At 39.2% G+C, this 13,256-nt stretch overlaps 2 long non-coding RNA genes across 2 annotated transcripts; both read right to left on the bottom strand.

Moving 5' to 3' along the window:
• Positions 1-3,934: 3,934 nt before the first annotated feature.
• Positions 3,935-5,056, bottom strand: LOC118484114. Its single transcript, XR_004872751.1, has 2 exons — positions 4,984-5,056; positions 3,935-4,172 (listed from the first exon to the last, which is right to left on the bottom strand). It is a non-coding gene; the product is annotated as an uncharacterized LOC118484114 (long non-coding RNA).
• Positions 5,057-10,766: 5,710 nt separating this feature from the next.
• On the bottom strand, positions 10,767-11,955 carry LOC110887256. The gene is made up of 2 exons (XR_002563184.2): positions 11,806-11,955; positions 10,767-11,004 (listed from the first exon to the last, which is right to left on the bottom strand). It is a non-coding gene; the product is annotated as an uncharacterized LOC110887256 (long non-coding RNA).
• Between the last annotated feature and the right edge of the window lie 1,301 nt (positions 11,956-13,256).

The following is a 13,256-nucleotide window of genomic DNA, read 5'->3' as shown; positions in this document are numbered from 1 at the left end:
AATGTTGGTGGCAGAAAGCAATATAAAGTCGATTCCGCCTCATGACCTTTTGGAAAGTCTAACGTCTTTGGAACAGCTAGGGATATCTGATTGTCCAAGACTGGGCTATTCAATACCTTTCGGATTATGGCCTCAAGATTTAAGGGATCTTTAAACAATATGTACGTGTCTGATAGCTACCATCTTGAACTTCTTTGTCTGTTAGACAGTGTATTTCAGATAGTATTTTTATTTTTTCTATTCTTAATGGTATCTAAGTATAATATCTATTACTATATATAGGAATCCTTGTAATTGGTTTTATTCAATCATAACAAATCATTGTTCTGTGTTAATATGGTATCACAACTAGGTTAAAATCCCTACTGCCGCACAAACTTTTTCCGGCCCCCTTATTTGGTGCCAAAACAATTGCCGCTCCTGGTGTCTTCAAGAACAACATTGATCAACCTTCTGTCTTCAGCAACAACATCTATCAAATCCCCAACAACAGCAACAGTTTATTTATTTTTTTTTTTGTCTTCTTTTTTTTTTGAATGGCAAATTTGGATCACTGACGGACCACTGGAGTATCATCGTGCCACTAGCGGAACCACCCGATCATATGCATATCCACTAGGCATAATGCCTATACACCAATTATCAGCAACAACAACATCACTAATCAACAACAACAGTGATCAACTGCAAACAATCGCCAAATCAACCCAATCCATGTTGAACATCGAATCGGTTTGCAGCGGAAGCATCATGAATTATCGGTTTCATGATTGAATCTTGGTTTGATCAATATGTGTAGTATTGAAGAATGGACAATTTGGCAGTTGTAAGTTGTCTTGGTACCGGTTACATTGCCGGCAAGACATATATATATGTGAACATAAATGACAGTTGAGAGCGGTTGAATTTAGAGGGAAAACCACCCTTTGAACCGGTGCCTTCTAACCAACATAACCACTCGAATGTATCGATTATAATATACATACAAATATAAGTTAAATAGGCTAAGTTATATACATAACTATTCCAATATATATAACTATAATTATGTTTATATGATCTAATACACTCCCCTAAACATAATTATGCTTGTGAGAGTGCATTAACACGCTTTTGTTGGCATCATCCATGGCTACTCTTGCTCGATTGAAGTCGAACCTCCTCCTAGTGTGCAGCCTTTTGATTCCTTGCCAATCGTTGCCGGCGAAAAACGCATAGTGCTCAGCATCCTTCCCAGTAGTGTCTTCATTCCTTGAGTTGCATTCCGATTGATCTGCATCATTTCCTAACATCCTATCTCCTTCACTCCTGCTTCGTCTTGGATCAACCACCGTCTTGACTTCCTCTTTCTCGTGCACCTTTTCCTGAGTTGACTTGTATTTATAATAGTAGATTAACACGTCTAAGTACATAGCATATATCAGCCTCATATATTCTCCTTCATCATAATCAAAACCTATATCCTTGGAAATCATTTCCCACACATTATTTTCAGTGATCCTTCGGTGTCCACCTTCTCTTTTGACGGCCATGTATAGATCCAGCAAACATACCTTTCGGTTGTCTGATGCATACGCAGGTAGTGGTCTTGTGGTTATTTCTAATTTCTCCTTGAGAAACCAATCGACCATATCATTAAACTTGTTTTCTAGATGATACTTGTACTTCATAACATACTCTTCATCGTCCAACATATCAAGGAGTGCTTTACAGTCTTGAAACTCCTTGAATGTCATTGCTTGAAGTATTAAAACATTCCAGTCTGGTTCGTTTTTCGATATGTTCAGACTTTCAAAATATTCATTCAAAAATTCAGTTTTAAACTTCTCATGTTCTGATTCTTTACTGATCATATATTGATTCTCCAACCTACCGATCTCTTCTTCCCTAGTCATTCCAGTTTGATCACTTTTCTTGTTAATCAAAGGAATACTAAACATGGGAAATAACTTGCACTTATCTCCGATGAATTTCACCGTGAAACCTTGAGTGATTAACTGATCTAGACTTAGCACATTTCTGTCTATATCCGGAGTGTAGAATACACTCTGAATACGAACCTTTTCCGACCCAGACATGACTTCGATGACCCCTATATCCCTTATGAAGAAAAATTGATTTTCTCCAGTTTTTGTTTCAACACTAGACATGTTTTTTTATTCGTTTAAACATATATAAATTGCCAGAATAATGATGTTTGAGGGTTTTACTTACGTACCACATCTCTGACCAGAATCCTCCATCAGTACCGACCACAATATACTCCATTCTTTGATCGTTTTGATGATCAGAATCTGCGTTTTGTTGTTGCTGCGTTCCGTTGTCGATTACCAGATGAAGCAGTTGGGTTTCCTCATCATTTTCTTTCATCTTACATGTAGAGATTTGGTGACCGGGTTTGTTGCAGTAATAACACCGCCTCTGCAACCATCTTCGTTCTCTCTTCTCTTCGGAACAGTGTTTACACGATAATGTGGATGAAGTTGGCCTGAGATCTGCATCGCTTTCGTTAGTGGCTCTGATACCACTTTGTTGAATATCGAATCGGTTTGCAACAGAAGCAACATGAATTATCGGTTTCATGATTGAATCTTGGTTTGATCAATATGTGCAGTATTGAAGAATGGACAATTTGGCAATTGTAAATTGTCTTGGTACCGGTTACATTGCCGGCAAGACATATATATATGTGAACATAAATGACAGTTGAGAGCGGTTGAATTTGGAGGGAAAACCACCCTTTGAACCGGTGCCTTCTAACCAACATAACCACTCGAATGTATCAGTTATAATATACATACAAATATAAGTTAAATAGGCTAAGTTATATACATAACTATTCGAATATATATAACTATAATTATGTTTATATGATCTAATAATCCTAAACCCTACCTGGTTGTTGTAACCTCTCTGCACTATCCCATACTTGCCTAACCTCTCTGCCAATGCAGCCTGTCTGCGCTAAATCATGACGATGATCTTTGCTTTCACAACCACTGAGAAGACCGCCCACAATTCCCTTAAGTTTTCTTTCAAACTCTCACCTACTAATTATGGATTTTGGAAAATATGATTCATCCATTATTAGTCACCAACCATCTATTGGATTATATAGATGCAACAATTCCCTTCCTGCCAAACTGCTGCCATTAGTGACACCACATCTATGGACAACCCTAGTTATTCCAATTGGGTTGCCAATGATTCCCATGTTAGAATGCTTCTCATCTCCACTATATCTGAAGCATCCTTCCAACATGTTATAGTCCTTACCTCACAGGATTGTTGGCTCTCTCTTGAACGAGCGTATGCACCACACAACTCTTCTAGAGAATACACACTAAAACCCAACTTTTTAAGCTTGAGATGATAGGTGAGGGAAGTTCTTGTGTTTACCTTAGTCATGCACAGGAATACGCCACCGCTCTAGCCAACATTGGTGAACCCTTCAAAGACAAAGATTTAGCCAAGCTTGTTGTTGCATGTCTACGTGAAGAGTATACAGGTTTAAAACAAAATTTTCTAGCTCGCTCCCCACCCATGACATTGAACGAGTTATATGGTTTGCTCAGTGACCATGACTACATGATCACACATCACACAATTGCTGCTCCTCAAGCATTCACGGCTGACCTAACTGGTCCTGCACCTACTCCCTCGGGTACTCAAACTCACAATTCGTTGTTGTCCAACAAAATAGCAGCCTAGTTAGGGTATCAACTAAACCCTCTAATACAACAGACCAGCCAATCTCAGGCCTTTATTGCAAATCGTTCCTCAAATAATTCTCGTGGAAATCAGCATGGCAGTTCACGTGGTAACTACCATGGAAATTATAACAGAAACGAGACGCCTCTCATGGAACCGGTGGCCAATATTGTCAACCATCCTTCGCGTGGGCATCTTATTACACCCAGTTTATAATATCAGATTTAACAACATGTAAGACTTACAATTTATGCCAAAAGTAGACTTTACAAAAACTTTCAAGATTTGAGAACCAACTAGTTACAACATTCACATGTTTAACCTACTAAACGATGTTCAAGGTAAAACTACGAGTGTTTACATAGTTACAAAACAAAATATCAAGTGCGGAAGCGTTATAATATGTGTGTTCGGTTCGACTCGATTGCTTGATCATCATCCTTTTTCTTGGGTACCTGAAACTAAATGTTTTAAACAAGCATTAGCATTATGGTTCTAAAATTTCACGTATTCAACCAAATTCGAACACGTTATTCGAGAGGTTAAAATAAAAATCACATCAAGCTGGGCTCCACCGTAATTTACGGTGTCACCGTGACACCGTAAATTACGGTGGCTTCTGGACAATTTGGAACCTACCGTAAATCAGTAGGTTCCCACCGTAACAGTATACTGGCCACCGTAAATTACGGTACCACCGTAATTTACGGTGTGCCCTGCACAAAAACCCCCTTGTTTCAAATACAGTGTTGCTAGTTATTTTCGAGCGTCAAACAGCTTAATCTCACATTAATTGTTAAGCGACTGGGCTAATTTCTCCATACTTGTATTTTACTTATGATAATACTCAACTATTCTCATGAGGGCATGTCTACGGATTAGCTTACAAACTAAATTACAAGGCATTTAGTTAGTCGTTTGTGCTATTATCATGCATCAAATATCTAAACTTTAACTCCTATCTTAAGAGCAAAGTTTCTTAATTTGCTTATGGTGTTAGCTACACGGCTTCCACGTCATGTAAATCATGCATTATGCAATTGTGTCTTGTTTCGTGCTTATTACCAAAACTTGTTTGACCCGTTTGGGTGCTAAATTTACACACCATTAAGGATATGCAAGATTTCATGCTTTTCACTTATTTTGACCCGTTTACTTGTTTAAGAAGCACAATCACTTTCGTGACACAATGTTCTATCCTATTTACCATGCTTTTCACTATAACATAAGAACAATAGTTAACCTTGATGTGACGAAGCAATAGTTTCGTACCTTTAGAGCACACCCTTTCCCCGTGGATTCCTTTCGGCTTGTCCGCTTGACGATCCGGACTCTTTGCCTAAAAATTTCAGTTTACAACATGTTTAGAACTCTTTTTATGACCACAATCACATCATTATGGACCATTATCAAATCTGCGTTTTTATCCAAATTTTTACATTTAAATCCTCACTTAGGCATTTCAACAAACACCTAACGGGTCAGATTTTCCTACAAGCATTACCAAGTTCATATCTTGTAATTTTCATCGAATTTCACTTTAATTAAACAACTTTGCACATATCTTATCATTCTAACATTTCAGAAATCACTTCCAAATTTCTGATTGTGCTAGAACAAGAGTTTTAAATTCTGCATTTATCAAGTTTCTTGAAGTTCACTACTCACCTACAATGGTGATTATGTAACCCTACAAGTATCATACAAGGTTGTGTCAAGAAATCATCTAGGGTTTGATCCTAAACCTCATAACCCTTCTAATTGCAGCCATGCATCAACAATCAAGTTGAATTTCTTGCTTTTCACACTTAACCTAGAATTCAAGATGGACAAAATATCAAGATTTTACATACCTTTAATCCCTACAGCGAGGTGATGATTAATTTGTGTTTAGAACTTGATTTGAGACAGATTTGGGGCTTCAATTTAAAGGATTTTGGTATGAAGCTAGGGTTTGAAGAACCCCCTTGTCGCCCCTCTTCTCTTGATCGACCAGACACACCAATTTTGGTGTGTTTGGTTTGGTTTTGTTACTATTAGTAACCAACTTTTCTAATTTGTCAAGTTTAGTCCCCCAACTTTGCTTTGTTCTTAAGTTAATGTGTTTTAGGCATATCATGCATTATTTCAAGACTTGAACTTAACTAGGTTATGTTCCTAGTTAGTAATTTCTTGTTTATTAATTCTTTAAAATTTCAAGGTAAGGGTTTTTATTATCGGGGTGTTACAAGTTCACCCCCCTTAAAAAGGGTTTCGTCCCCGAAACCGAATTACGTACCGAATAAAAAAGGGTATAGCCGTTGCATCTCCTCTTCGGATTCCCATGTGGTATCCGCCCCTTTCTTGTGTTCCCATTTGACCCTCACTTGGTTGATCTATTTGTTCCTTAGGATTTTCACCTTACGATCTAAAATCTCAATAGGTCTTACCGCATAGTTGAGGCTGTTATCCACTTCGATATCATCGTAGTGGATATGAGCGGTCTCATCGGCCAAACATTTTCGAAGATGTGACACGTGGAATGTGTTATGTATCCCACTCAACTCTTCCGGTAATTCAAGACGATATGCTACTTTACCAACCCGTTCAGTGACTCTAAATGGCCCAATAAATCTTGGGCTTAATTTTCCCCTTTTTCTGAATCTAATAATACCCTTCCATGGGGAAACTTTTAGCATAACCATATCGCCAACCTGAAATTCAATTGGCCTATTTCTTTTATCTGCATATGCCTTTTGCCGGTCTTGAGCCGCTTTCAAGTGTGCCCGAACTATGTCGATTTTCGCATTTGTAGTTCGGATTACATCGGCAGGTGCTAGCCCCCGCGGACCCACTTCTCCCCAACATACCGGGGTCCGACATTTTCTGCCATATAATAGCTCATACGGGGCCATTTTAATACTCGCGTGATAGCTATTGTTATATGCAAATTCGACCAAGGGTATATGGACATCCCAACTACCTCCAAAGTCAATAATGCAAGCCCGCAGCATATCTCCCAACGTTTGTATTGTTCTTTCGCTCTGCCCATCCGTTTGTGGATGGTAAGCAGTGCTAAGGAACAATTTAGTTCCCACTTGTTCTTGGAATTCACGCCAGAATTTCGAAGTAAACCGAGTATCTCTGTCTGACACAATGGATATCGGTACCCCATGCCTTGCTATGATTTCATTGGTGTATACTTCCGACATTTTCTCAGACGTATAAGTCTCACGAATCGGAATGAAGTGAGCACTTTTAGTTAACCTATCCACGACTACCCATATAGCATCAAAACCACGGCTTGTTTTAGGCAGTTTGGTCAATAGGTCCATCGTAATTTGTTCCCATTTCCAAACCGGGATTTCTAACGGTTGAAGTTTACCATATGGCTTTTGGTGTTCCGCCTTAACTTGTAGGCAAGGCAAACACTTTTCCACATATTTCACGGTGTCCCGCTTCATTCCGGGCCACCAATAGTTTTGCTTCAAGTCATTATACATCTTGGTCGCTCCCGGATGAATGGAATAACGGGATTTATGAGCTTCATCAAGTAGAAGCTTCTTAACCTCACATGTGTTAGGGACCCAGATTCTATTAAAACGAGTCTTTAGGCCGTGACTGCCTATCTCAAGGTCTTTAACTTGGCCGATAATTCTTTCCTTTTTCCAGTTTTCCGCCTTTACAGCTTCCTCCTGTGCTTCTCGAATTCGCTCTAGTAAGCTTGAAGTCACAACAAGTTGCATTGATCGTACCCGTATCAGGGTATAATCTGCTCTGCGACTCAGCGCATCGGCCACTACATTGGCCTTCCCAGGGTGGTAATGTATTTCACAATCGAAATCTTTGACTGTTTCCAACCACCGCCTTTGTCTCATGTTTAATTCCTTCTGATCGAAGAAATATTTCAAGCTTTTATGGTCGGTGAAAATTGTAAATTTTACCCCGTACAAATAATGCCTCCATATCTTTAAGGCAAACACCACCGCCACCAATTCCAAGTCGTGAACCGGGTATTTCTTTTCGTGAACCTTCAATTGCCTCGAGGCGTAGGCAATGACCTTACCTCATTGCATCAAAACACACCCGATCCCTAAATAGGAAGCATCCGAGTAAACTTCCATGTCGTCAGTCCCTTCCGATAATGTCAATACCGGAGCGTGGGTCAACCTTTCTTTGAGCGTTTGGAAAGCTTCCTCTTGCTTAACGCCCCATACAAACTTTTCCTCCTTGCGAGTCAATTTGGTCAATGGCAAGGCAATTTTGGAGAAATCCTGTATGAATTTCCGATAATACCCCGCAAGCCCTAAAAAGCTTCGGATTTCTGAGGGGTTTCTTGGAGGGTTCCATTTTGACACCGCTTCCACCTTGGACGGATCCACTAGTACTCCATCGGTACTAATGATATGTCCAAGAAATTGCACCTCTCTTAGCCAGAAAGCGCACTTAGAAAATTTTGCATATAGCTTTTCTCATCTGAGGGTGTCTAATACTTCCCGCAAATGACACACATGCTCAGCTTCATTCTTCGAATATACCAAAATGTCATCGATAAATACGATTACCGACTTATCTAGCATGGGTTTGCAAACCCGGTTCATGAGGTCCATGAAAGCCGCGGGTGCATTTGTCAATCCAAAGGGCATTACAAGGAACTCATAATGCTCGTACCGTGTACGAAAGGCCGTCTTCGGTACGTCTTCCTCCTTGACTTTCAATTGGTGATAACCAGATCGGAGATCAATTTTGGAGAACCAACTTGCTCCTTGTAATTGGTCAAATAAATCATCAATTCTTGGAAGTGGGTATCGATTCTTCACCGTGAGTTTGTTTAACTCTCGGTAATCGATACACATGCGCATACTGCCATCCTTCTTTTTCACGAATAAGACTGGTGCGCCCCACGGAGACACACTCGGTCGGATAAACCCCTTGTCAAGAAATTCCTGAATTTGAGACATCAATTCTTGTAACTCCGACGGTCCAAGTTGGTATGGCGCCTTGGCCACGGGTTTCGCGCCCGGAATCAACTCGATTCCGAACTCTACCTCCCGTTCTGGTGGTATCCCCGGTAGCTCTTCCGGGAACACGTCTTCATAATCTCGCACGACCGGTACATTCTCAATTTTGAGGGGTTCTTTTTCCGTTTCGCTTGCATATACCGAATAGGCCTTGCATCCATGTTTCATGAGTTTATGAGCTTCTAGCATTGTGCATATCACCGGGTTACCTCCCTTTTCTCCATATATCGTAACTTGTTTTCTGCTAGGTGACGTTAGTTTTATTTCCTTTCGGAAACAAACCACTTTCGCGTGGTAACGGGATAGCCAATCCATTCCCACTACCACTTGAAATTCTCCCATCGACATCGGAATCAAGTCTATTGCGTATTCCTCATCATCAATGTTCATCGTACAGTTTTCACATACATCGCAAACAATAAAGCTTTTGTTATTACCTATCTCTACTTCTAAGGGCATAGGTAATTTTGTTAGAACAAATGAAGGGTGCCGAATAAACCCATATGAAACAAAGGATTTATTCGCACCAGTATCAAATAACACACGTGCGGGAATTGAGTTTACAATAAATATACCTGAGACCACGTCAGGTTCGACCTTTGCTTCAGCAGCGGTCAGTTGGAAAGATCTTGCTTTGGCTTTTGAGGCTTCACCTTTCGAATCTTGCCCTTCTTTCTTTCCCACCAGTTCCGGGCACTCCGATCTTTTGTGACCCGTTCGGTAACAGTTGTAACAAACGGTCACTTTCTCCGGGCATGATATAGCCACATGTCCCGTTTTTCGACATATGGGACAGGGCTTATCTTTGAAGCGACATTCACCCTTATGATTCTTGCCACAGATTTTGCAACTTGGTGTACCACCCTTTGTATCTGATTTCTTCACTGTTTCATTCGTTCTTGCTTTCTTGGTAGGGCTTGGATTTACGTCTTGTGCCCTTCGTTCACCCCGTTCTATACTCTTTTTCAGCTCGATCTCCCTTTCCCGAGCGGCATTGACAATCTCGGTAAGGGTCTCGTACTTTGAAGGGGTTATGAACTCCCTATACTCTGCGCTTAGCATGTTATGGTAGTAATAAACCTTTTGCTCTTCATTCGTTATCAGATCGTCACAAAACTTCATCTTGTCCATAAACATCCCTGTGATCTTGTCTATGGATTCACCTTTGTGTCTGAGTTGCATGAACTCTTCCTTGATCTTGTTTATAACCGCTTTGGGACTATCGTGTTTAAGAAACGGCGTCTTAAACTCCTCCCATGTCATGGCCTTAGCCGCTTCGCTTCCAATCTCCTTCTTTTTATTATCCCACCAGTTTTTCGCTTGACCTCTTAATTGACCCGTACCATAAGCTACGTAGTCATTCTCATCGCAATGAGTTCTCTCGAATACTCCCTCGATATCGCCTATCCATCGTTGACACACGATTGGATCAACCTCCCCATTATATATAGGTGGTTTACAAGCTATGAATTCCTTGTATGAACAAGGCTTTCGTTCCCCAGATTTTTCCTTTGCTAGATTCGAATTATCTTCTAGCTTCTTGATTCTCTCTTCTATTACTGATAAAACCGTGTTTTGAATTTTATCAATGAAGTTTGACAAACTGTTTTCGATCGCCTTTCCAACCTCTTCGGCAATCACTATCCTCATTTGTTCGGTGACTCTTGGCACCGCATCATCATCACCTCCATCCGCCATCTTTAATACTGAAATGTTTACATACATTGTTAAACATTTCATTTGTAACACATGTTTTACTTGTTTTGATTTAATCAAGTTCGTGACTTGACTCAATCATTCTTGTTTCATGCCTTTCTTGTGTTTGAGTGTGTTTACACACTCTTGATTCTATCGTTCTTGTTTCATGCTTTTCTTGTGTTTGAGTGTGTTTACACACTCTTTTCCATGCATATTTGTTCGTGAATTATTTCTATACTCTTTAAATTTTACTTAGGCAATTACTCTTACCGGATGTTGATCAAGCTTGAACCGAACACTTATTGGCAACCTTAAGCTCTGATTACCAACTTGTTACACCCAGTTTATAATATCAGATTTAACAACATGTAAGACTTACAATTTATGCCAAAAGTAGACTTTACAAAAACTTTCAAGATTTGAGAACCAACTAGTTACAACATTCACATGTTTAACCTACTAAACGATGTTCAAGGTAAAACTACGAGTGTTTACATAGTTACAAAACAAAATATCAAGTGCGGAAGCGTTATAATATGTGTGTTCGGTTCGACTCGATTGCTTGATCATCATCCTTTTTCTTGGGTACCTGAAACTAAATGTTTTAAACAAGCATTAGCATTATGGTTTTAAAATTTCACGTATTCAACCAAATTCGAACACGTTATTCGAGAGGTTAAAATAGAAATCACATCAAGCTGGGCTCCACCGTAATTTACGGTGTCACCGTAAATTACGGTGGCTTCTGGACAATTTGGAACCTACCGTAAATCAGTAGGTTCCCACCGTAACAGTATACTGGCCACCGTAAATTACGGTACCACCGTAATTTACGGTGTGCCCTGCACAAAAACCCCCTTGTTTCAAATACAGTGTTGCTGGTTATTTTCGAGCGTCAAACAGCTTAATCTCACATTAATTGTTAAGCGACTGGGCTAATTTCTCCATACTTGTATTTTACTTATGATAATACTCAACTATTCTCATGAGGGCATGTCTACGGATTAGCTTACAAACTAAATTACAAGGCATTTAGTTAGTCGTTTGTGCTATTATCATGCATCAAATATCTAAACTTTAACTCATATCTTAAGAGCAAAGTTTCTTAATTTGCTTATGGTGTTAGCTACACGGCTTCCACGTCATGTAAATCATGCATTATGTAATTGTGTCTTGTTTCGTGCTTATTACCAAAACTTGTTTGACCCATTTGGGTGCTAAATTTACACACCATTAAGGATATGCAAGATTTCATGCTTTTCACTTGTTGACCCGTTTACTTGTTTAAGAAGCACAATCACTTTCGTGACACAATGTTCTATCCTATTTACCATGCTTTTCACTATAACATAAGAACGATAGTTAACCTTGATGTGACGAAGCAATAGTTTCGTACCTTTAGAGCACACCCTTTCCCCGTGGATTCCTTTCGGCTTGTCCGCTTGACGATCCGGACTCTTTACCTAAAAATTTCAGTTTACAACATGTTTAGAACTCTTTTTATGACCACAATCACATCATTATGGACCATTATCAAATATGCGTTTTTATCCAAATTTTTACATTTAAATCCTCACTTAGGCATTTCAACAAACACCTAACGGGTCAGATTTTCCTACAAGCATTACCAAGTTCATATCTTGTAATTTTCATCGAATTTCACTTTAATTAAACAACTTTGCACATATCTTATCATTCTAACATTTCAGAAATCACTTCCAAATTTCTGATTGTGCTAGAACAAGAGTTTTAAATTCTGCATTTATCAAGTTTCTTGAAGTTCACTACTCACCTACAATGGTGATTATGTAACCCTACAAGTATCATACAAGGTTGTGTCAAGAAATCATCTAGGGTTTGATCCTAAACCTCATAACCCTTCTAATTGCAGCCATGCATCAACAATCAAGTTGAATTTCTTGCTTTTCACACTTAACCTAGAATTCAAGATGGACAAAATATCAAGATTTTACATACCTTTAATCCCTACAGCGAGGTGATGATTAATTTGTGTTTAGAACTTGATTTGAGACAGATTTGGGGCTTCAATTTAAAGGATTTTGGTATGAAGCTAGGGTTTGAAGAACCCCCTTGTCGCCCCTCTTCTCTTGATCGACCAGACACACCAATTTTGGTGTGTTTGGTTTGGTTTTGTTACTATTAGTAACCAACTTTTCTAATTTGTCAAGTTTAGTCCCCCAACTTTGTTTTGTTCTTAAGTTAATGTGTTTTAGGCATATCATGCATTATTTCAAGACTTGAACTTAACTAGGTTATGTTCCTAGTTAGTAATTTCTTGTTTATTAATTCTTTAAAATTTCAAGGTAAGGGTTTTTATTTTCGGGGTGTTACACATCTACGCAAAACACAGTTTATGGTCCTTGTAACAGGTGAGGTATAGGCCACATTCCAGCTCAGTGTCCCAACAAATCCAATTCCAACTTCACACAGGATTTGTTACAACCAAATTATGCAGCAGATTATGTAGCTTTCTTCGGTATTGGCTCAGGCTTCGGTTCAACATGGAACCCTGATACTGGGGCCAATGGTCATGCTACTCCAGACTTAACAAATTTGGATCAGTCTAAAGCGTTTAATGGTAATCACTCACTTCATGTTGGCAACACTAATCCTCTTCCAATCTTTCATATTGGTTCCTCAAAAATCTATTCCTCTAACAAAACTTTTAAATTCTCTAATGTTCTTCATGTAACCGCACTTAAAAAGAACTTGCTATCTGTACAACAATTTTGTTTGGACAATGATGTTTCTTTGAGTTTCACTCGACTTTTTTTTGTTATGAAGGACAAGTCTACATGTACCATCCTACTCACAGCTCCTAGTGAT

The sequence above is a fragment of the Helianthus annuus genome, chromosome 11, assembly GCF_002127325.2.
Source record: "Helianthus annuus cultivar XRQ/B chromosome 11, HanXRQr2.0-SUNRISE, whole genome shotgun sequence".
Lineage (NCBI taxonomy): Eukaryota > Viridiplantae > Streptophyta > Magnoliopsida > Asterales > Asteraceae > Helianthus > Helianthus annuus.
The sequence above is the reverse complement of the archived record's forward strand: the minus strand, read 5'-3'. Positions and strand labels throughout refer to the sequence as shown.